The sequence below is a fragment of the Lethenteron reissneri genome, chromosome 39, assembly GCF_015708825.2.
Source record: "Lethenteron reissneri isolate LAM-NWPU_2019-01 chromosome 39, ASM1570882v1, whole genome shotgun sequence".
Taxonomy (NCBI): domain Eukaryota; kingdom Metazoa; phylum Chordata; class Hyperoartia; order Petromyzontiformes; family Petromyzontidae; genus Lethenteron; species Lethenteron reissneri.
This window is the reverse complement of record NC_083817.1, coordinates 10551277-10574872: the sequence shown is the minus strand read 5'-3', so window position 1 is coordinate 10574872 and position 23596 is coordinate 10551277. Positions and strand designations below refer to the sequence as shown.

The following is a 23596-nucleotide window of genomic DNA, read 5'->3' as shown; positions in this document are numbered from 1 at the left end:
TGGACTCCGGTGCATCCGCGACCATTATCTCAGACGTCATTTTCCATCTCTTGGGCATTCCGCTGGGGAGAGTGCGACCGGTTTATGACTCTTGCATAGCGGCGAACGGGGTAAGTATGGGCATTGTGGGCCTGGTGGAGGCCAACATATCGATTGGGGGGGTGTCGGCTTCAGGGGCCGTTTTGATTTCCAGGTCCCTCGCGGTGCCCTGTTTGTTGGGGACCGATTTCCTGGCAAAAATGCCCATTCAAATAAGGGTTAATCAAAATTGCATTGAATTGCCGGGGGGTCGGAAAATTTTGTTCTTGCCGTCGCCCTGGGGCCAGTCTGCCCCTGTCTGCCAGGTGCAGGCGCTGTCCGAGGTATCTGTTGACATTCCACCTGGTTCACAGATGCTTATTCCGTTGAGATATCGGAAACCAGTGCCTGGCGTTGAGGGAGCGGCGGGGGTTTTGTTATCACCGTACACGGCTATAACGGGCAGCTCGGCGCTAGTTGGGGCACAAACAATATTCCGGCCGGGTCAGCCTCCGTTTTTGCAAGTGCTGAATGGGAGTGCGGAGAATGTTAGCATACCGGCCGGAACGGTTTTGGCTCACGCCACGACTGCGTTCATGGCCCATGACGACCGGGGCCACCGGGACATGGTAGGGAGGGTTTCGGGCCCCACAGGGCAGGATGATCGATGGGTTGCCGAGATGTGCGGGGAGAACTCATCCCTGACCGGGGAACAACGGTCCGCGCTTCGCGCGCTGTTGCTAAGCTATTCCGACGTGTTCAGCTCGGATGATTTTGACTTGGGACGCACCTCCTTGCTTTCCCACCACATTGATATGGGGGACGCTGCTCCGATTCGGTTGAACTCGCATCGGTTGAGCCCGACGGAGCGGGATCATGTTCGCGGCGCAGTGGAGGACATGCTGGCTGCTGACATTATTTCCCCGTCTAACAGTCCGTGGGGCGCGCCGGTAGTCCTTGTGAAGAAAAAGGATGGGAAACTGTGATTTTGCGTCGATTTACGCAAATTAAACAAAGTGTCCGTGGCAGACGCGTACTCCCTGTCGCGTATGGATGATTCCCTTGATGCCTTGTCCGGGGCGAAGTTTTTTTCAATGCTTGATCTCTCCTCGAGATTCTGGCAGCTTCCCCTGGATGAGTCCTCGAGGGAAAAGACGGCTTTCCATACGCCGCAGGGCTTATTTCAGTTTAATTGTCTTCCGATGGGCTTGAATGCTGCCCCCACCACTTTTCAGCGGTTGATGGAGTTGGTGTTAACGGGTCTGCAGTGGGAGACATGTTTGATATATTTAGACGATGTCATCGTCTTTAGCCGCACATTTGACGAACATCTACAGAGATTGGAAACGGTATTTGCTAGGATGCGCTCCGCCAATCTGAAATTTAAACCCAAAAAGTGTCACCTACTGCAACGATCCGTGCGTTATTTGGGACACATAGTCAGTGCGGACGGGGTGGCCACGGACCCAGAGAAGACGGCGTGCGTTCGCAACTGGCCAACCCCGGCCTCAGTTGGGGACGTACGTTGCTTCCTTGGGTTCGCCTCATATTATCGCAGGTTCGTTCTGAACTTTGCTATGATCGTTAGGCCCTTGCACCTCCTTACGGAGAAGGGTCAGAGGTTCAGTTGGGGACCGCCGGAGGAAACGGCGTTTGAGGGCCCACGCGATCGTTTGGCGACGGCGCCGACATTGGACTATCCGGATTTTGATCGCCCTTTTATTCTGGATACGGACGCTAGTGACACCAGGATCGGGGCCATTCTGTCACAGTCCAAGGGCGGCGTGGAACGTGTGGTAGCCTACGGTAGCCGTGTGCTGTCCCCGGCAGAAACCCGCTACTGCGTTACTCGCCACGAACTATTGGCTATTGTCTATTTTCTCCGCCAATATCGGCCGTATCTATACGGCCGTTTGTTTATTGTGCACACGGACCATGCGGCTCTGCAATATGCCCTGAGAGTTGACCAACCATCTGGCCAACTGGCACGATGGTTGGAAACCCTGCAGGAATTTTCTCGGGGTGCAGAAAACTTTGTTGACGTTGCAGCGAGACTACTTCTGGCACGGCATGACGACGGATGTCGTCGGACACATTCGGGTGGGTCCCGAGTGTGCCCGGCGGAAGCCGCCTAAAAACCCATATGTGCCGCCGGTGCAATCTATACAGGTGTCTCGGATTAACGAGTTGGTGGCGTTGGATATTTTGGGACCCTTCCCGCCATCCGCTAGGGGCAATACATTTTTGCTGGTCGGGGTGGAATATCTTTCCCGCTGGCTGATGGCTTGGCCCTTACCCGACCAGTCGGCGGCGTCTATCACGGACGCCTTCCTGTTTGGATATGTAATGGACAAAGGGACACCGGAAAGGCTACTAACGGATCAGGGGCAAAATTTTTCTTTTAATTTTTTAGCGGAAGTGTGCCTTCTACAGACGAACCAGCCATGACACAGGCGGATGCAGCGAATCCTGCTCTGGGTCAGGCCTACCACGGCGACGGGAACACTTGACCCCGCTGCCCCTCCAACCCCACCACAGACACGGTTGTGGGAGACCCCGGACTCGGGTCTCTCTGGGGAACGGGACCTTGGCGTTAACGGGCCTCCAACAGCGGTGGGCGGTTCTAATCCCGTCACTCTTAAAACCCCGTCGTGTTCTCGGTCTGTGGGGGGGGCACCGCCCGTTCGGGACGGGCCGGCGACCCGCACGCATTCCAAATCCCTTTCCTTTCGTTGATTGTGTTCTTGTTCTTGTTGTTCTTGTTATCGTCTTGTTATAATCTCCGTTGTCCGGTGATGCCCGATGGTTAAAAAGTTGCTCGCATTATTTTATTCTGTTGCAGCCGGGGACGGCTGGGTTTTTCATCAGGGGGCGTCGTGTAATGCGAGCAAGGATTGAGGAGGGCGGAGTCTGGGTCACGTGAGGAGAGGGAGGAGTTAGGGTCACGTGGGGGAGAGGATTTAGGGAGAGAACCGGAAGGGGATCGGGGAGTTGAGACGGAGTGAAACGGGAGGAGGCCACGCTGGGCAGTACGGGGAGGGTGGCGCGATCGCCACGTGTTGGGAGACCTCGGCACCGTCGGCCATCGGTGTCAGGGCGTAGGGGGCTAGCGGGCTGTGGAAGGCTGGCTGCAGAGCGGAGCAGCAGGGTGGCTGCAGAGCGGAGCAGTAGTGTGGCTGCAGAGCGGAGGAGCAGTGTGGCTGCAGAGCGGAGCAGCAGTGTGGCTGCAGGGCGGAGCAGCAGTGTGGCTGCAGAGCAGAGCAGCAGGGTGGCTGCAGAGCGGAGCAGCAGTGTGGCTGCAGAGCGGAGCAGTAGTGTGGCTGCAGGGCGGAGCAGCAGTGTGGCTGCAGAGCGGAGCAGCAGTGTGGCTGCACAGCGGAGCAGCAGTGTGGCTGCAGGGCGGAGCAGCAGTGTGGCTGCAGAACAGAGCAGCAGGGTGGCTGTGGAGTGTTCGACGGAGGAGACGCGGGCCTGAGCGAGGACGCCGTGGGAGCGAGATTTACACGAACCCAAATAAAGGACAACAGAGATCGACACTTTGAAAGAGTCCTTTATTACACTTGTATACGAGGCTTCATGTAAAAATCATAACTTTTGAATAGTAAACTGAAAGAGAATAGGACAATGAGTCAAGAATTTGCCCAGATTGAGTCAGGCACAAACCCTTTCAATGATGTGATTTCTTGAATTGCTTATTTTACACGAATTTTTATTTTAATCATGGTATCATCATTGGTGTCAAGATATTATCATGATTGCTAATTTATGGATGAACGAAGGAGTCCCTAAGCTATGTCATTTATAGCATTGATTACCCATACCTCAGCATGCTGTGCAGCAAAAGTTGTGAAGATAAAAGCCAGGGCCAGTTCAAAAATGACCAATCCCCAAGAAAATGGTGCTTGGGCTCATCCGGGATTTGAACCCGGGACCTCTCGCACCCTAAGCGAGAATCATACCCCTAGACCAACGAGCCACTCATCTCCAAACAGTGAATAATGTATGAAAATGAGGTTCAATCAACCCTTCGATTATCTCATGAGATGTAACTTTGCTGAGAGATAATGAGCATTTGTGGCACAAATAAGTTTTGACAATGTTCTTAATGCAAGATGTTGGTTAAAAATGCATGGCTATTGACTTGTACGAACAGCAATATGACTTTTCTATAACAAAAACAATGATATAGGAATCAATATTTAAGGACATTTCTACCTTTACTCACCACACACTCTAACACTCTATTGAGATGAATACAACTCAGGTCGCAGGAGTCCTCGTGTATTGTCCTTATAATTGTCTACTCATCCCAGAAAAGGAAAACTACCGGGCTTGGAATCGGGAACTTCTTGCATCCAAAGCGAAAAACCATACCCCTAGACCAACAAGCGACCTTTCTGTCGACATAGCGCGTAAATACGAGTACTTGTATACGAGGATTCATGTAAATAGCATGACTTTTGCATAGTAAACTGACGGAGAATAGGACAATGAGTCGAGAATTTGCCCAGATTTAGTCAGGCTTAAAACCATTTCAATGATGCGATTTCTTGAAATGCTTATTTTACACTAATTTAGATTTTAATCATGATATCATCATTGGTGTCAAGTTATTATCATGATATAAAGGCAATTGCTAATTTATTGATGAACGAAGGAGTCCCGACGCCATGTCATTGATAGTATTGATTGACCATACCTCAACATGCTGTGCAGCAAAAATTGTGAAGATAAAAGCCAGGGCCAGTTCAAAATTGACTTGGGTTTTTGTCGACCAATCCCCAAGAAAATGGCGCTTGGGCTCGTCCGGGATTTGAACCCGTGACCTCTCGCACCCTAAGCGAGAATCACACCCCTAGACCAACGAGCCACTCATCTCCAACCATTGAATAATGTTTGAAAATGAGGTTCAATCAACACTTAGATTATCTCATGAGATGTAACTTTGCTGAGAGATAATGAGCATTTTTGGCACAAATAAGTTTTGACAATGTTCTTAATGCAAGATGTTGGTTGAAAATGCATGGCTATAGACTTGTACGAACAGCAATATGACTTTTCTATAACAAAAATAATGATATAGGAATCAATATTCAAGGACATTTTTAACTTTACTCACCACACACTCTAACACTCTATTGAGATGAATACAACTGAGGTCGCAGGAGTCTTCGTGTATTGTCCTCATGATGGCCGACTCATCCCAGAAAAAGAAAACTACCGGGCTTGGAATCCGGAACTTCTTGCATTCAAAGCGAGAACCATACCCGAGACCAACAAGCTACCTTTGTGTCCACATAATGCATAAATACGAGTACTTGTATACGAGGCTTCATATAAAAATCATAACTTTTGAATAGTAAACTGAAAGAGAATTGGATAATGAGTCAAGAATTTGCCCAGATTGAGTCAGGCACAAACCCTTTCAATGATGCGATTTCGTGAATTGCTTATTTTACACCATTTTTTATTTTAATCATGGTATCATCATTGGTGTCAATAAATTATCATGATTGCTTATTCATGGATGAACGGAGTCCCTACGCTATGTCATTGATAGCACTGATTGTCCATACCTCAGCATGATGTGCAGCAAAAGTTGTGAAGATAAAAGCTAGGGCCAGTTCAAAATTGACCAGTCCCCAAGAAAATGGAGCCTGGGCTCGTCCGGGATTTGAACCCGGGACCTCTCGCACCCAAAGCGAGAATCATACCCCTAGACCAACGAGCCACTCATCTTCAAGCAGTGAATAATGTATGAAAATGAGGTTCAATCAACACTTCGATTATCTTATGAGATGTAACTTTGCTGAGAGATAATGAGCATTTTTGGCACAAAAAAGTTTTGAAATTTCTCTTAATCCAAGATGTTGGTTTGAAAATGTATGGTTATAGACTTGTACGAACAGCAATATCACTTTTCTATAACAAAAACAATTATATGGGAACCAATATTTAAGGACATTTCTAACTTGACTCACCACACACTCTAACACTCTATTGAGATGAATACAACTCAGGTCGCAGGAGTCTTCGTGTATTGTCCTCATGATGGCCGACTCATCCCAGAAAAAGAAAACGACCGGGCTTGGAATCCGGAACTTCTTGCATTCAAAGCGAGAACCATACCCGAGACCAACAAGCTATCTTTGTGTCCACATAACGCATAAATACGAGTACTTGTATACGAGGCTTCATGTAAAAATCATAACTTTTGAATAGTAAACTGAAAGAGAATAGGACAATGAGTCAAGAATTTGCCCAGATTGAGTCAGACACAAACCCTTTCAATGATGCGATTTCGTGAATTGCTTATTTTACACCAATTTTGATTTTAATCATGGTATCATCATTGGTGTCAATAAATTATCATGATTGCTAATTTATGGATGAACGGAGTCCCTACGCTATGTCATTGATAGCACTGATTGCCCATACCTCAGCATGATGTGCAGCAAAAGTTGTGAAGATAAAAGCCAGGGCCAGTTCAAAATTGACCAGTCCCCAAGAAAATGGAGTCTGGGCTCGTCCGGGATTTGAACCCGGGTCCTCTCGCACCCTAAGCGAGAATCATACCCCTAGACCAACGAGCCACTCATCCTCAAGCAGTGAATAATGTATGAAAATGAGGTTGAATCAACACTTCGATTATCTCATGAGATGTAACTTTGCTGAGAGATAATGAGCATTTTTGGCACAAATATGTTTTGAAAGTGTTCTTAATACTAAGATGTTGGTTTGAAAATGCATGGTTATAAACTTGTACGAACTGCAATATGACTTTGCTATAACAAAGACAATGATATGGGAACCAATATGTAAGGACATTTCTAACTTTACTCACCACACACTCTAACACTCTATTGAGATGAATACAATTCAGGTCGCAGGAGTCCTCGTGTATTGTCCTTATAATTGTCTACTCATCCCAGAAAAAATAAAACTTCCGGGCTTGGAATTCGGAACTTCTTGCATCCAAAGCGAAAACCATACCCCTAGACCAGGGGTCTCAAACTCAAATTACCTGGGGGCCGCTGGAGGCAGTATCTGGGTGAGGCTCGGCCGCATCAGGTATTCCACAAAAAAAACAAACTTCTCAAATGTCATTACTAACAGTTATTTAACTTCAATGGGTTCTTCTGAACATGAATAGAATATTGAAGAACATGAACGGTTCTTCTGAACATGGTTTATCTTGCCTACTTCTTGCTGCCAGAGACCTGGCAGCGCTTCCTCTCACATAGCTGAGCCACATTTGGCTTGAGAGAGGAAGCAGTTGAGACCCTCAGTATGGCTTGAAGATGATCATCAGTAAATCTGGACCTGTACTTGGACTTATTGAAGTTCAAGGTGGAGAAGTGCTTTTCACACAAATATGTGCTCCCAAAAAGGCACATGGTCCGCTTGAACATTCGGGAAAGCTCAGGGAAGTTGGGGTTCAATTCTCGCAAAAATTGCCCAAGCTTGTCTTCTTTTCCACTCACCTCCCTGAACTTGGCTTTGAGGTCAGAGTTGCACTGCAGGTCAATGAGCTCCATTTGAAGCACAGGAGGGGCATCTTACACATCAAAGGAGAAGGGATCCGCAAAAAATTGAAAAGTGGCTCTGTGCGTCTTGAAGTCTGCAAATCTGTGATAAAATTCCTCCTGTAGCCTCAAAATGGCAGCAACATACTTCTCACCACTGAATGGTGTGCCTGCATTCAGGAGTGCCTTGCATGCTGGGAAATGGCAAAGGTTTGTCTGAGAGAGCTGGGCTTTCCATAACACAAGTTTTGTGGAGAATGCTCTCACGTTGTCATAGGCAGCACTGACGAGCTGCCCCTGGCCTTGTAACTTGTTGTTCAGAACATTCAGCTCATGCGTGATGTCAACAAGAAAAGCTAAGTCCATGAGCCATTTGGGATCACTTAGCACAGGAACAGCCACCCCATCCTTCTCCATGAAGGCTTTCACTTCTGCTCTCAACTCAAAAAATATCTTCAAGACGTTTGCCCTGCTGAGCCAACGTACCTCGGTGAAGTAGAGCACATCCTCATATTCTGACTCCATTTCCTCTAAAAAAGTACGGAACATCCGGTGCTTTAAGCCCCTGGATCTGATTTGGTTGATGCATTTCACAACAACAGACATCACATTGTCAAACTTCAGGCATTTGCTGCAAAGGGCCTGCTGATGGATGATGCAGTGCAGAGCAATGGCCTCCTCCACACCCTCCTCTTCTAGTTTTCTTTGAACAAGTGCCACCAGTCCATTTTTCCTCCCTGTCATTGATGGCGCTCCGTCAGTTGTTATTCCAACAAACTTCTTCCATGGCAAACCGGCATTCACAATGGCATCACACAGCTGGCAAAATATCTCCTGAGCGGTGGTGTGGCCATGCATTGGAATTACTGTGAGCAACTCCTCCATCACTTCAAAATTGTCATCAACACCACGGACATATATTGTGAGCTGGGCAGTGTCAGTGATGTCTGAACTCTCGTCAAGAGCGACTGAGTATGCATTGAAAAATTTGGCTTTCTCACGCAGTTGATCATAAATGTCACTTGACAGGTCAGAAATGCGCTCTGCCACGGTGTTAGCAGAAAGGCTGATGTTGCTAAACTGACCATTCTTTTCCGGACAGACTATACTTGCAGCCTGTAAGATGCACTTTTTGATAAACTCGCCTTCTGTGAATGGCTTTCCTGCCTTAGCTATCATCTCACTAATCACGTAGCTTACTTCGACTGCTGCATTATTCTCTTTGGTTGCTTTCTTGAAGACATTTTGTTGCCTCAGTAGACATGTTTTAAGATTGGCAACCCGGTTGGCTCTCTCATCTCCCTGATATTTTGCATACTCCTCAGCATGTCTAGTTGAGTAATGACGTTTGAGGTTGTATTCCTTGTGCACCGCAACTTTTTCTGTACAAAAAAGACACGTCGGGGTGCTCATGTGCTCAACAAAGAAATATTGCATCTCCCACTTTAACTGAAATTGTCTGTGCTCGTCACCAACCTTTCTTTTCACTGCAGGCTTTGAAAAATACATGATTGGGGCTGTGTGACAAGATATATATTTATTCCACTTGCTGTCGCTCACGCAATAAAGTTTTAGTCAGTTGTTTAGCCAACCAGCGACGCACGGAGACGTAATTTCCGCAAATGTACGTCATTTCCGCTTTTTCCGGTAACAACAGGTGCGTAGATTATGGGGGGGGGGGGGGGGGGGTAATGCGTTCCCATCAGATTTCGTCCCCACACCCCAGTCACAGGCAGACACAGCTGTAGCGGCTGCTACTATACACGCTTCTCTGTTCAAAGCACGGGGATCTGAGCCGGGATGAGCTGTGGATCTGCGCTTTGACGCGCTCCGGTGCGCGCACAGTGGAGAGCCGAAAGAGGGAGAGGAGAGGACTATATGAGGCAGCGTCATTGTGTGACCACGGGGTTCAAATGCTGCTGGCCACTGTCGGGGCTTTCGCTGCCTTCAGTCAGATCATCACATTTTTCTATACATTTTTGTGCTTTGTGCCGGCGTGTTGGCTTGCCTGCGTTCCGGGACTTATTTGAGCAGATCCGGTACCTCTCGTATCGAAAAAAATATGAATATTATAAAAAGTTTTTTAAGAAATGATTAAAATAAAATATAACAATATAATGTAATCACTAGAAAATTACGGAGCCCCTGTTGACATCGGTGGATGAATTACTAATTTGTGGCCACGCAATAACAAGATAATCTAATAAGTTATATATAAAGCTTTCTTAACAACAGCATCACAATTTCATAAAATAATAACAAATGCAGACTTCTAAGATGAACCAAAATAATTATGCACATCGTCATGTACAGTCTGTGGCTCGGTGCGTATATGTCACCACCAGAGGATGAGGGAATCTAAATCATTAAAATTCATCCACACATATCAGGTGTAAATAATAATGTAAAACAGCCCAGACTGTAAAATATTGATATTAGCTCAATGACGTGTTATAAACTGCTGCGGTTTAGAATAATCCGTCTGCGTAAAGAAGCTCCCAAAACCTCACAGCGCAGCGTGTGCGTAAAGGAGCCGTGGTGTCCCTTGAATTTGCCTTCAATTTAACAAATGGTGTGTGTGTGTGTTCCGTTCGTTTTCTCCGCTGGACACAGAAGTCGCCTTTGCTCAAGATGCCACTTTATTAATCACTGACACAAAGACTGATACCGTCACTGCAGTATAGCCTAAATAAGTCCCACTGCATTGTAAGTGTCATGTGTGTGCTGTTTTAAGCGTCGTTTTACGTGCGTTCCGGGACCTGTGCTCGTCGTACCTGCGCTGTCATAGGTACTTAGCGTTCCGGCACCTTGTGATTTACAAATGAAGCACTGGATACATCATGATCTGCGCGAAAGAGGGCGGAAAACTATGAATTTCACCCTCCTGCTCTCCGCACATCCAAAGCCACTCTTTTCTCTCCCGGCTCTCTCTCTCGCTCACTCTCACACGTACACAAACACACACACACGACCCCGCCCCCCATGTCACTCACATGCATGCTGCATTCACTGGACAGGCACACAGTAGGAAACCAGAGCATCATAACATTGTCCCACACAGCAGCTAACAGCGGGGTTGCTACAATATAAAACTCGCGGGCCGCACTAACATTAAACTTTCATATTAAGGTGGGGGCCACAAAATATCGTCCCAAGGGCCGCAATTGGCCCGCGGGCCGCGAGTTTGAGACCCCTGGTCTAGGGGTATGATTCTCGCTTTGGGTGCGAGAGGTCCCGGTTTCAAATCCCGGACGAGCCCAAGCACCATTTTCTTGGGGATTGGTCAATTTTGAACTGGCCCTGGCTTTTATCTACACAACTTTTGCTGCACAGCATGCTGAGGTATGGGCAATCAGTGCTATCAATGACATAGCGTACGGACTCCGTTCATCCATAAATTAGCAATCATGATACTATATTGACACCAATAATGATACCATGATTAAAATAAATATTCGTGTAAAATAATCAATTCATGAAATCGCATAATTGAAAGGGTTTGTGCTTGACTCAATCTGGGCAAATTCTTGACTCATTGTCCTATTCTCTTTCAGCTTACTATTCAAAAGTTATGATTTTTACATGAAGCCTCGTATACAAGTACTCGTATTTATGCGTTATGTGGACACAAAGGTAGCTTTTTGATCTCGGGGTATGGTTCTCGCTTTGAATGCAAGTATTTCCGGAATCCAAGCCCGGTAGTTTTATTTTTCTGGGATGAGTCGGCCATCATAAGGACAATACACGAAGACTCCTGCGACCTCAGTTGTATTCATCTCAATAGATTGTTAGAGTGTGTGGTGAGTCAAGTTAGAAATGTCGTAAAATATTGGTTACCATATAATTGTTTTTGTTATAGAAAAGTGATATTGCTTTTCGTGCAAGTCTATAACCATGCATTTTCAACCAACATCTTGTATTAAGAACATTTTCAAAACTTATTTGTGTCAAAAATGTTCATTATTTCTCAGCAAAGTTACATCTCATGAGATAATCAAAGTGTTGATTTAATCTCATTTTCATACATTATTCACTGGTTGAAAATGTGTGGCTCGTTGGTCTAGGGGTATGAGTTTCGCTTCGGGTGCGAGAGGTCCCGGGTTCAAATCCCGGTCGAGCCCAGCACCATTTTCTTGGGGATTGGTCAATTTTGAACTGGCCCTGGCTTTTATCTTCACAACTTTTGCTGCACAGCATGCTGAAGTATGGGCAATCAATGTTATCAATGGCATAGCGTAGGGACTCCTTCGTTCATCCATAAATTAGCAATCATGATAATATCTTGACACCAATGATGATACCATGATTAAAATAAAAATTCGTGTAAAATAATCAATTCAAGAAATCGCATAATTGAAAGGGTTTGTGCCTGACTCAATCTGGGCAAATTCTTGACTCATTGTCCTATTCTCTTTCAGTTTACTATTCAAAAGTTATGATTTTTACATGAAGCCTCGTATACCAGTACTCGTATTTATGCGCTATGTGGACACAAAGGTAGCTTATTGATCTCGGGGTATGGTTCTCGCTTTGAATGCAAGAAATTCCGGAATCCAAGCCCGGTAGTTTTATTTTTCTGGGATGAGTCGGCCATCATAAGGACAATACACGAAGACTCCTGCGACCTCAGTTGTATTCATCTCAATAGATTGTTAGAGTGTGTGGTGAGTCAAGTTAGAAATGTCGTTAAATATTGGTTACCATATAATTGTTTTTGTTATAGAAAAGTGATATTGCTTTTCGTGCAAGTCTATAACCATTCATTTTCAACCAACATCTTGTATTAAGAACATTTTCAAAACTTATTTGTGTCAAAAATGTTCATTATCTCTCAGAAAAGTTACATCTCATGAGATAATCGAAGTGTTGATTGAACCTCATTTTCATACATTATTCACTGCTTGAGGATGAGTGGCTCGTTGGTCTAGGGGTATGATTCTCGCTTCGGGTGCGAGAGGTCCCGGGTTCAAATCCCGGACGAGCCCAAGCACCATTTTCTTGGGGATTGGTTAATTTTGAACTGGCCCTGGCTTTTATCTTCGCAACTTTTGCTGCACAGCATGCTGAGGTATGGGCAATCAGTGCTATCAATGACTTAGCGTAGGGACTCCGTTCATCCATAAATTAGCAATCATGATACTATATTGACACCAATGATGATACCATGATTAAAATAAAAATTCGTGTAAAATAATCAATTCAAGAAATCGCATAATTGAAAGGGTTTGTGCCTGACTCAATCTGGGCAAATTCTTGACTCATTGTCCTATTCTCTTTCAGTTTACTATTCAAAAGTTATGATTTTTACATGAAGCCTCGTATACCAGTACTCGTATTTATGCGCTATGTGGACACAAAGGTAGCTTGTTGATCTCGGGGTATGGTTCTCGCTTTGAATGCAAGAAATTCCGGAATCCAAGCCCGCTAGTTTTATTTTTCTGGGATGAGTCGCCAATCATAAGGACAATACACGAAGACTCCTGCGACCTCAGTTGTATTCATCTCAATAGATTGTTAGAGTGTGTGGTGAGTCAAGTTAGAAATGTCCTTACATATTGGTTCCCATATAATTGTTTTTGTTATAGAAAAGTGATATTGCTTTTCGTACAAGTCTATAACCATGCATTTTCAAACCAACATCTTAGTATTAAGAACACTTTTAAAACATATTTGTTCCAAAAATGCTCATTATCTCTCAGCAAAGTTACATCTCATGAGATAATCGAAGTGTTGATTGAACCTCATTTTCATACATTATTCACTGCTTGAAGATGAGTGGCTCGTTGGTCTAGGGGTATGATTCTCGCTTAGGGTGCGAGAGGACCCGGGTTCAAATCCCGGACGAGCCCAGGCACCATTTTCGTGGGACTGGTCAATTTTGAACTGGCCCTGGCTTTTATCTTCACAACTTTTGCTGCACAGCATGCTGAGGTATGGGCAATCAGTGCTATCATAAACATAGCGTAGGGACTCCGTTCATCCATAAAGTAGCAATCATAATACTATATTGACACCAATGATGATACCATGATTAAAATAAAAATTCGTGTAAAATAATCAATTCAAGAAATCGCATAATTGAAAGGGTTTGTGCCTGACTCAATCTGTGCAAATTCTTGACTCATTGTCCTATGCTCTTTCACTTTACTATTCAAAAGTTATGATTTTTACATGAAGCGTCGTATACAAGTACTCGTATTTATGCGTTATGTGGACACAAAGGTAGCTTGTTGATCTCGGGGTATGGTTCTCGCTTTGAATGCAAGAAATTCCAGAATCCAAGCCCGGTAGTTTTATTTTTCTGGGATGAGTCGGCCATCATAAGGACAATACACGAAGACTCCTGCGACCTCAGTTGTATTCATCTCAATGGATTGTTAGAGTGTGTGGTGAGTCAAGTTAGAAATGTCATTAAATATTGGTTCCCATATAATTGTTTTTGTTATAGAAAAGTGATATTGCTTTTCGTGCAAGTCTATAACCATTCATTTTCAACCAACATCTTGTATTAAGAACATTTTCAAAACTTATTTGTGTGAAAAATGTTCATTATCTCTGAGCAAAGTTACATCTCATGAGATAATCGAAGTGTTGATTGAACCTCATTTTCATACATTATTCACTGCTTGAGGATGAGTGGCTCGTTGGTCTAGGGGTATGATTCTCGCTTCGGGTGCGAGAGGTCCCGGGTTCAAATCCCGGTCGAGCCCAGCGCCATTTTCTTGGGGATTGGTCAATTTTGAACTGGCCCTGGCTTTTATCTTCACAACTTTTGCTGCACAGCATGCTGAAGTATGGGCAATCAATGTTATCAATGACATAGCGTAGGGACTCCTTCGTTCATCCATAAATTAGCAATCATGATAATATCTTGACACCAATGATGATACCATGATTAAAATAAAAATTCGTGTAAAATAATCAATTCAAGAAATCGCATAATTGAAAGGGTTTGTGCCTGACTCAATCTGGGCAAATTCTTGACTCATTGTCCTATTCTCTTTCAGTTTACTATTAAAAAGTTATGATTTTTACATGAAGCCTCGTATACCAGTACTCGTATTTATGCGCTATGTGGACACAAAGGTAGCTTGTTGATCTCGGGGTATGGTTCTCGCTTTGAATGCAAGATGTTCCGGATTCCAAGCCCGGTAGTTTTATTTTTCTGGGATGAGTCGGCCATCATAAGGACAATACACGAAGACTCCTGCGACATCAATTGTATTCATCTCAATAGATTGTTAGAGTGTGTGGTGAGTCAAGTTAGAAATGTCCTTACATATTGGTTCCCATATAATTGTTTTTGTTATAGAAAAGTGATATTGCTTTTCGTACAAGTCTATAACCATGCATTTTCAAACCAACATCTTAGAATTAAGAACACTTTTAAAACATATTTGTTCCTAAAATGCTCATTATCTCTCAGCAAAGTTACATCTCATGAGATAATCGAAGTGTTGATTGAACCTCAATTTCATACATTATTCACTGCTTGAAGATGAGTGGCTCGTTGGTCTAGGGGTATGATTCTCGCTTAGGGTGCGAGAGGACCCGGGTTCAAATCCCGGACGAGCCCAGGCACCATTTTCGTGGGGACTGGTCAATTTTGAACTGGCCCTGGCTTTTATCTTCACAACTTTTGCTGCACAGCATGCTGAGGTATGGGCAATCAGTGCTATCATAAACATAGCGTAGGGACTCCGTTCATCCATAAAGTAGCAATCATAATACTATATTGACACCAATGATGATACCATGATTACAATAAAAATTCGTGTAAAATAATCAATTCAAGAAATCGCATAATTGAAAGGGTTTGTGCCTGACTCAATCTGTGCAAATTCTTGACTCATTGTCCTATGCTCTTTCACTTTACTATTCAAAAGTTATGATTTTTACATGAAGCGTCGTATACAAGTACTCGTATTTATGCGTTATGTGGACACAAAGGTAGCTTGTTGATCTCGGGGTATGGTTCTCGCTTTGAATGCAAGAAATTCCGGAATCCAAGCCCGGTAGTTTTATTTTTCTGGGATGAGTCGGCCATCATAAGGACAATACACGAAGACTCCTGCGACCTCAGTTGTATTCATCTCAATGGATTGTTAGAGTGTGTGGTGAGTCAAGTTAGAAATGTCATTAAATATTGGTTCCCATATAATTGTTTTTGTTATAGAAAAGTGATATTGCTTTTCGTGCAAGTCTATAACCATTCATTTTCAACCAACATCTTGTATTAAGAACATTTTCAAAACTTATTTGTGTGAAAAATGTTCATTATCTCTGAGCAAAGTTACATCTCATGAGATAATCGAAGTGTTGATTGAACCTCATTTTCATACATTATTCACTGCTTGAGGATGAGTGGCTCGTTGGTCTAGGGGTATGATTCTCGCTTCGGGTGCGAGAGGTCCCGGGTTCAAATCCCGGTCGAGCCCAGCGCCATTTTCTTGGGGATTGGTCAATTTTGAACTGGCCCTGGCTTTTATCTTCACAACTTTTGCTGCACAGCATGCTGAAGTATGGGCAATCAATGTTATCAATGACATAGCGTAGGGACTCCTTCGTTCATCCATAAATTAGCAATCATGATAATATCTTGACACCAATGATGATACCATGATTAAAATAAAAATTCGTGTAAAATAATCAATTCAAGAAATCGCATAATTGAAAGGGTTTGTGCCTGACTCAATCTGGGCAAATTCTTGACTCATTGTCCTATTCTCTTTCAGTTTACTATTAAAAAGTTATGATTTTTACATGAAGCCTCGTATACCAGTACTCGTATTTATGCGCTATGTGGACACAAAGGTAGCTTGTTGATCTCGGGGTATGGTTCTCGCTTTGAATGCAAGATGTTCCGGATTCCAAGCCCGGTAGTTTTATTTTTCTGGGATGAGTCGGCCATCATAAGGACAATACACGAAGACTCCTGCGACATCAATTGTATTCATCTCAATAGATTGTTAGAGTGTGTGGTGAGTCAAGTTAGAAATGTCCTTACATATTGGTTCCCATATAATTGTTTTTGTTATAGAAAAGTGATATTGCTTTTCGTACAAGTCTATAACCATGCATTTTCAAACCAACATCTTAGAATTAAGAACACTTTTAAAACATATTTGTTCCTAAAATGCTCATTATCTCTCAGCAAAGTTACATCTCATGAGATAATCGAAGTGTTGATTGAACCTCAATTTCATACATTATTCACTGCTTGAAGATGAGTGGCTCGTTGGTCTAGGGGTATGATTCTCGCTTAGGGTGCGAGAGGACCCGGGTTCAAATCCCGGACGAGCCCAGGCACCATTTTCGTGGGGACTGGTCAATTTTGAACTGGCCCTGGCTTTTATCTTCACAACTTGTGCTGCACAGCATGCTGAGGTATGGGCAATCAGTGCTATCATAAACATAGCGTAGGGACTCCGTTCATCCATAAAGTAGCAATCATAATACTATATTGACACCAATGATGATACCATGATTAAAATAAAAATTCGTGTAAAATAATCAATTCAAGAAATCGCATAATTGAAAGGGTTTGTGCCTGACTCAATCTGTGCAAATTCTTGACTCATTGTCCTATGCTCTTTCACTTTACTATTCAAAAGTTAGGATTTTTACATGAAGCGTCGTATACAAGTACTCGTATTTATGCGTTATGTGGACACAAAGGTAGCTTGTTGATCTCGGGGTATGGTTCTCGCTTTGAATGCAAGAAATTCCGGAATCCAAGCCCGGTAGTTTTATTTTTCTGGGATGAGTCGGCCATCATAAGGACAATACACGAAGACTCCTGCGACCTCAGTTGTATTCATCTCAATGGATTGTTAGAGTGTGTGGTGAGTCAAGTTAGAAATGTCATTAAATATTGGTTCCCATATAATTGTTTTTGTTATAGAAAAGTGATATTGCTTTTCGTGCAAGTCTATAACCATTCATTTTCAACCAACATCTTGTATTAAGAACATTTTCAAAACTTATTTGTGTGAAAAATGTTCATTATCTCTGAGCAAAGTTACATCTCATGAGATAATCGAAGTGTTGATTGAACCTCATTTTCATACATTATTCACTGCTTGAGGATGAGTGGCTCGTTGGTCTAGGGGTATGATTCTCGCTTCGGGTGCGAGAGGTCCCGGGTTCAAATCCCGGACGAGCCCAAGCACCATTTTCTTGGGGATTGGTTAATTTTGAACTGGCCCTGGCTTTTATCTTCGCAACTTTTGCTGCACAGCATGCTGAGGTATGGGCAATCAGTGCTATCAATGACATAGCGTAGGGACTCCGTTCATCCATAAATTAGCAATCATGATACTATATTGACACCAATGATGATACCATGATTAAAATAAAAGTTCGTGTAAAATAATCAATTCATGAAATCGCATAATTGAAAGGGTTGTGCTTGACTCAATCTGGGCAAATTCTTGACTCATTGTCCTATTCTCTTTCAGTTTACTATTCAAAAGTTATGATTTTTACATGAAGCCTCGTATACCAGTACTCGTATGTATGCGTTATGTGGACACAAAGGTAGCTTGTTGATCTCGGGGTATGGTTCTCGCTTTGAATGTGTAGAGGAGTAGTGGAGAGTGGTGGCGTCGTGTGCGCTGTCAGGTGCGGTGACCTTACGGGACGTGGGGTCGCACGCGCTGGGCAGTGCACGCGACATCACCCCTCCGAGGGTATATAAGGGAGACCCCGTAACGTAAGCGGGGTCACTGGAGGAACGGGGATAGTGGAAGGGGTAAAGAGGGAACCAGGGATAGTGATAAGTGTTAATAAACCCTGGCGGAAGCCCCTAACTCAACCTCCGTCTCCGAGTACCTCCGTCTACGATACAACAACTGGTGTCAGAAGTTTACACCGTCGCCAACATGTATAAAGCGGGCGCACGGCGTAGGAACCCACCGGCACATGACTTGGAGGGCGCCGAAGGCGGAGAGGAGGCTCCAGCAGTGACCCCGGAGCCCGGGACCCCGGTGACGGTTCCCGTGGAGACGAGCGGGCCGGAGCGGGAGGAGTCGGCTGCGGGGAGTGCCAGCTCACCGCCGCCGCCAGAGACGGAGAGCGTCCCCGCAGCTCTGCTGCAGCAGCTCCTGCAGGCGGTGGGGCAGCTGAAAGCCAGGTTGGCCAAGGTGGAGGCGCGGACGCAGCCAACCGCCCCGCACGCGGGACGGGAGCAACTGTCAACTGCCAACGTTGAAAGCGCCGCAGTTTTCCCAGCGACCGCTCCACCGGAAATGGCCGCCATGTTGGCTGCGACTCAATCCGCGGCGGCCATGTTGGCTCGGGAGCCATATGCGGCCGCTGCTACGGCTGCCATGGCGACCGCGACGCCGCGTCTCTCCACCGACGCGGCCGGGATTTCTCGGCACGCCGCTCCTGCGAGACCAGCCGCCGGCGACGACGCGGCTCTACATCAAGCTGCACCCGCCGGGGGGGCCCCAGCGACCGCTCCACCGGAAATGGCCGCCATGTTGGCTGCGACGCAATCCGCGGCGGCCATGTTGGCTCGGGAGCCATATGCGGCCGCTGCTACGGCTGCCATGGCGACCGCGACGCCGCGTCTCTCCACCGACGCGGCCGGGATTTCTCGGCACGCCGCTCCTGCGAGACCAGCCGCCGGCGACGACGCGGCTCTACATCAAGCGGCGCCCGCCGGGGGGGCCCAGGGTAAGTACGCGCGTGCCGTCCTCGCCGGGCCGCCGGGGTGGGCAGCGGCGGCTGCTGCTGCCCCGTACATCGCTGTGCCGCCGGAATGGGCCGCGGGTGCTGCCGCGGCTCAACCTGTCGCTGCGCTCACGGGGCCGGACACCGGCGATGCCGCGGCTCTGCACCTCGCCGTGCCTGCGTCCCTTCTCATGGATGACGCCGCAGCTGCGTGTTATTCTGCCGCGTCTTCGGCGTGGCCCATGGAGGCTGCAACGCCGTGGCGCCTCGCCGCGTCGCGAGAGGTTGCCGCGGCTGCGGCCGCTGTCCCGCACCTCGCTGCGCCGGCGGGGAGGGCCGCGGGGGCCACCGCGGCTCCGTGTTTTACCGCCGCGTCTACGGCGTGGCCCGGGGAGGCCGCAACGCCGTGGTGCCTCGCCGCATCGCGAGAGGTTGCCGCGGCTGCGGCCGCTGTCCCGCACCTCGCTGCGCCGGCGGGGTGGGCCGCGGGGGCCGCTGCAGGCCCGAATTACACCGCCGCGTCTTCGGCGTGGCCCGTTGAGGCTGCAACGCCGTGGTCCCTCGCCGCGTCGCGGGACGACGCCGTGGCTTCGTACGCCGCCGCTGACCGGTGGGTCGCGAAAGCGCAGGCGCCTTCACACTTTGCTGCGTCTACGGCGTGGCCCATGGGGGCCGCAACTCAGCCACAATTCTCTGCGCCTACGGCGTGGCCCATGGGGGCCGCAACTCAGCCACAATTCGCTGCGCCTACGGCGTGGCCCAAGGGGGCCGCAACTCAGCCACAATTCGCTGCGCCTACGGAGTGGCCCATGGGGGCCGCAACTCAGCCACAATTCGCTGCGCCTACGGCGTGGCCCATGGGGGCCGCAACTCAGCCACAATTCGCTGCGCCTACGGCGTGGCCCATGGGGGCCGCAACTCAGCCACAATTCGCTGCGCCTACGACGTGGCCCATGGGGGCCGCAACTCAGCCACAATTCGCTGCGCCTACGGCGTGGCCCATGGGGGCCGCAACTCAGCCACAATTCGCTGCGCCTACGGCGTGGCCCATGGGGGCCGCAGCACCACCGCACCTTTCCGCGTCTTCGGCGTGGCCCGCGGGAGCCGCAATGCTGCCACCGCCGCAACACGTCGCGTCCGCTGGGTGGCCCGCAGGTGCCGCTTGGCTTCCACACCTCGCGGCGCCGCGCGGCCAATGGCAGCGCAGGTTACCCGACGTTGCGCCGTTTGTCGCGCAAGGGGGCGACTGGTCGGCCTTCCAGGACCGGTTCGACGCGGCATACATGTCGGTCGGCTGGTCCATGGAGGAGGCCTTGCCGGCGCTTCCGACCTGCTTGGACGAAAGGGCTCTGCAGGCCTTCAAGTCCATCCATCCGGCCAATCGGGCTACACTCCCGGCGGCCTATATCCAAATGGCCAACGTTTTTGAGCCGCCGTCCACCGCGCAGCTAAAGTTTTCATTGCGGCGGCGGGAGGAGGGGGAACTGCCGCTGGCCTTCCGCTGCTCGCTCCTGGCCCTGGCGCAGGCTGCATACCCTGACCTGTACGGCAGGGCACTTGATTCTATGGCCTTGGGGAAGCTGCTTGACCTGGCAAGGGAGCTAGGAATTGCTCTGTCGATCAACAATGATCGGCAGATCACATCCTTGGCGGTCGCAGAAAACATTCAGGCGCACCTCTCCCTCCGCCAACGGCCTCAGATGGCGGCGTGTGCGGGGATCCTGGCGCCGGACGGGGGGGACACCCTCGCGGCCCTGGCGATGCCCGATCGTCGAGGAAGGGGGACGGGTGGTCGCCGTCCGGAGCAGCGGGGGCGGCCGGGACCTTCCCGTCCACAGGAGGCGGACACGGTGGCCTGCTTCCGCTGTGGTCAGCGGGGCCACATTGAGCGGGGCTGCCGGAATGCCCCGGGGGCCTTTGGAAAAGGGACTCCACCTTCTCCCAGACCCTCCTTGGCATCGGGTTCGGGGCCCCAGGCGAGTCGCGACGCATCATCTGCGCGGCCGCTCCCTTCACCTCATGCATCTAGCGGGGCTAGGGCCCATCGTCATGGGGTTGTCCTCGAAGGGTCGGGTGCACCATCGTCATCACCCCCTCAATGGCCCAGACAGACCCGCCACTGGGATGCGCTTGCGCATAGGATGGTGGCGGCAGCTGCCGGCTCCTCAGCGGTGGCAGGATATGTGCAAGGGGTGCACGTTCGCCTCCTGGTGGATACGGGGGCGTCGGCCACCATTATTTCTGAGGCCATTTTTGGGCTGCTACCCCGCAGCGTGGGTCCATTAAGGCCGGTTCGCGGGGCTTGTGTCGCCGCGAACGGCGGCAGTTTGGGCATCCTGGGCCACGTTGTAGCGTCGGTTCGGGTTGACGAGATTGAGTTGGCCGGGCCGATTTTGGTCTCCAGGACCTTGGCAGTGCCATGCCTCTTGGGGACCGACTTTTTGTCTAGGATGCCCATCCGAATTCTCGTTGACCAGGGCTGTGTGGAAATGCCGTCAGGGAGGCGGCTGCAATTCCTACAATCACCTACCGTCCTGTCTCCCTTGGTCGCCGGTGTACGGGCCTTGAATAAAGTGCCGGTGACCGTACCACCGGCGTCACAAATCCTGATACCCCTTAGGTTGCGCAAACCGCTCGAAATGGGCTCCACGGAGACGGGTATCCTCCTGTCCCCGTCAAGCTACTTTTCAAGGACGAAGGGGTTGGTGGGCGCCTTGACAGCCGTGTCGGGGGGCCAGGACCTTTTTTTGCAGGTCCTCAATTCGGGACCCTTGCCGGTCATAGTCCCGGCCGGCGCCGTCCTGGCACACGCAACCCCGGCTCCTCCACCCGAGAGCGCTGCCCCGGATGGAGGGGTCGTGGCGGGCGTGATGCGCACGGGGGACCCCGACGCATCATGGATCGCCACGTTGTGCGACGAGAATGCCTCGTTGTCCTTCGGGGAACGTCGGCAACTCCGCGACCTCATCGAACGGTTCACCGATGTGTTCAGCCAAAGTAAGTTTGATCTGGGTCGCACTACTCTTTTGGACCACCACATAGACACGGGCGACGCGGCCCCCATTCGACTTAATTCCCACCGCTTTAGCCCAGCGGAAAAAGATCATGTCCGCTCGGCTGTCGAGGAAATGTTGGCGGCGGACATCATCTCCCCATCTACTAGCCCTTGGGGTGCCCCCATTGTGCTAGTCAAGAAACGGGACGGGAGTCTCCGGTTCTGCGTCGATTTTCGTAGATTGAACAAGATCTCGGTGGCTGATGCATATCCATTGCCTCGCATGGATGATTCCTTGGACGCCCTCTCGGGCGCGCGGTTCTTTTCGACTTTAGATTTGCTCTCCGGCTTCTGGCAATTGCCACTGGATGAGGCCTCTAGACCCAAAACAGCGTTCCGCACGCCCCAGGGGTTGTTCGAGTTCAATCGGCTTCCTATGGGTCTCCATTCGGCCCCGGCCACCTTCCAGCGTCTCATGGAGATGGTCTTGGCGGGGCTGCAGTGGGAGTCTTGTCTAATCTACTTGGATGACGTTATTGTTTTTGGCCGTACGTTTGGCGAGCACTTGCAACGCCTTGAGGCGGTGTTCGTCAAAGTGCGTGCTGCTGGCTTGAAATTCAAACCCCAGAAATGCCACTTGCTACAACCATCGGTGAGGTATTTGGGACACATTGTTAGCACGTCAGGTGTCGCCACGGACCCGGATAAAACGGCTTGTGTCCGGACGTGGCCGACTCCCACATCTGTCGCGGAGGTGCGTAGCTTCGTTGGATTCGCATCGTACTATCGCCGGTTTGTCCGCGATTTTGCGACAATTGCGAAGCCACTGCACGCCCTTTCCGCCAAAGGACAAAGGTTTCACTGGGGCGCGGAGGAGGAGGCGGCTTTTGCGGCGCTTCGCACGGCCTTGGCGGATGCGCCGCCCTTGGGGTACCCGGATTTTACGAAACCCTTCCTGCTCGATACCGATGCCAGCGACACGGGAATTGGGGCTGTCCTGGCCCAGGTGGTCGACGGGGTTGAGAGGGTGGTAGCCTATGGCAGTCGCGTTCTGTCCTCGACGGAACAGCGATATTGTGTGACCCGGAGGGAGCTTTTGGCCATAGTTTATTTTGTTCAGTTGTCTAGACCATATTTGTACGGTAGGCTGTTTACGGTCCGAACCGACCACGCGGCCCTGCAATATTCGCTGAAGATTAGTCAGCCCTCGGGTCAGCTGTCTCGCTGGCTCGAAGTGCTCCAGGATTACCCTTTTGATGTAATCCATAGGAAGGGGACACAGCATGGAAATGCGGACGGTTTATCCCGATTGCCGGCAGGCGGCGGGTGTGCTTGCGCCCTGGGCTCTAGCCGTTGCAAGGCCCCAGGGGACGCCGCG

At 48.6% G+C, this 23596-nt stretch overlaps 10 non-coding genes across 10 annotated transcripts; 7 read left to right on the top strand and 3 right to left on the bottom strand.

Annotated features, from left to right (window-relative positions):
• Window positions 1-3922: 3922 nt before the first annotated feature.
• TRNAP-AGG (transfer RNA proline (anticodon AGG)) lies at window positions 3923-3994 on the bottom strand. Its single transcript has one exon. It is a non-coding gene; the product is annotated as a tRNA-Pro (tRNA).
• Window positions 3995-5677: 1683 nt separating this feature from the next.
• TRNAP-UGG (transfer RNA proline (anticodon UGG)) lies at window positions 5678-5749 on the bottom strand. The gene has a single exon. It is a non-coding gene; the product is annotated as a tRNA-Pro (tRNA).
• A 790-nt stretch (window positions 5750-6539) lies between these two features.
• Window positions 6540-6611, bottom strand: TRNAP-AGG (transfer RNA proline (anticodon AGG)). The gene has a single exon. It is a non-coding gene; the product is annotated as a tRNA-Pro (tRNA).
• Window positions 6612-12457: 5846 nt separating this feature from the next.
• TRNAP-CGG (transfer RNA proline (anticodon CGG)) lies at window positions 12458-12529 on the top strand. The gene has a single exon. It is a non-coding gene; the product is annotated as a tRNA-Pro (tRNA).
• Window positions 12530-13321: 792 nt separating this feature from the next.
• On the top strand, window positions 13322-13393 carry TRNAP-AGG (transfer RNA proline (anticodon AGG)). Its single transcript has one exon. It is a non-coding gene; the product is annotated as a tRNA-Pro (tRNA).
• Window positions 13394-14182: 789 nt separating this feature from the next.
• TRNAP-CGG (transfer RNA proline (anticodon CGG)) lies at window positions 14183-14254 on the top strand. Its single transcript has one exon. It is a non-coding gene; the product is annotated as a tRNA-Pro (tRNA).
• A 794-nt stretch (window positions 14255-15048) lies between these two features.
• TRNAP-AGG (transfer RNA proline (anticodon AGG)) lies at window positions 15049-15120 on the top strand. Its single transcript has one exon. It is a non-coding gene; the product is annotated as a tRNA-Pro (tRNA).
• A 790-nt stretch (window positions 15121-15910) lies between these two features.
• On the top strand, window positions 15911-15982 carry TRNAP-CGG (transfer RNA proline (anticodon CGG)). The gene has a single exon. It is a non-coding gene; the product is annotated as a tRNA-Pro (tRNA).
• Window positions 15983-16776: 794 nt separating this feature from the next.
• TRNAP-AGG (transfer RNA proline (anticodon AGG)) lies at window positions 16777-16848 on the top strand. Its single transcript has one exon. It is a non-coding gene; the product is annotated as a tRNA-Pro (tRNA).
• A 790-nt stretch (window positions 16849-17638) lies between these two features.
• TRNAP-CGG (transfer RNA proline (anticodon CGG)) lies at window positions 17639-17710 on the top strand. Its single transcript has one exon. It is a non-coding gene; the product is annotated as a tRNA-Pro (tRNA).
• The last annotated feature ends 5886 nt before the right edge of the window (window positions 17711-23596 follow it).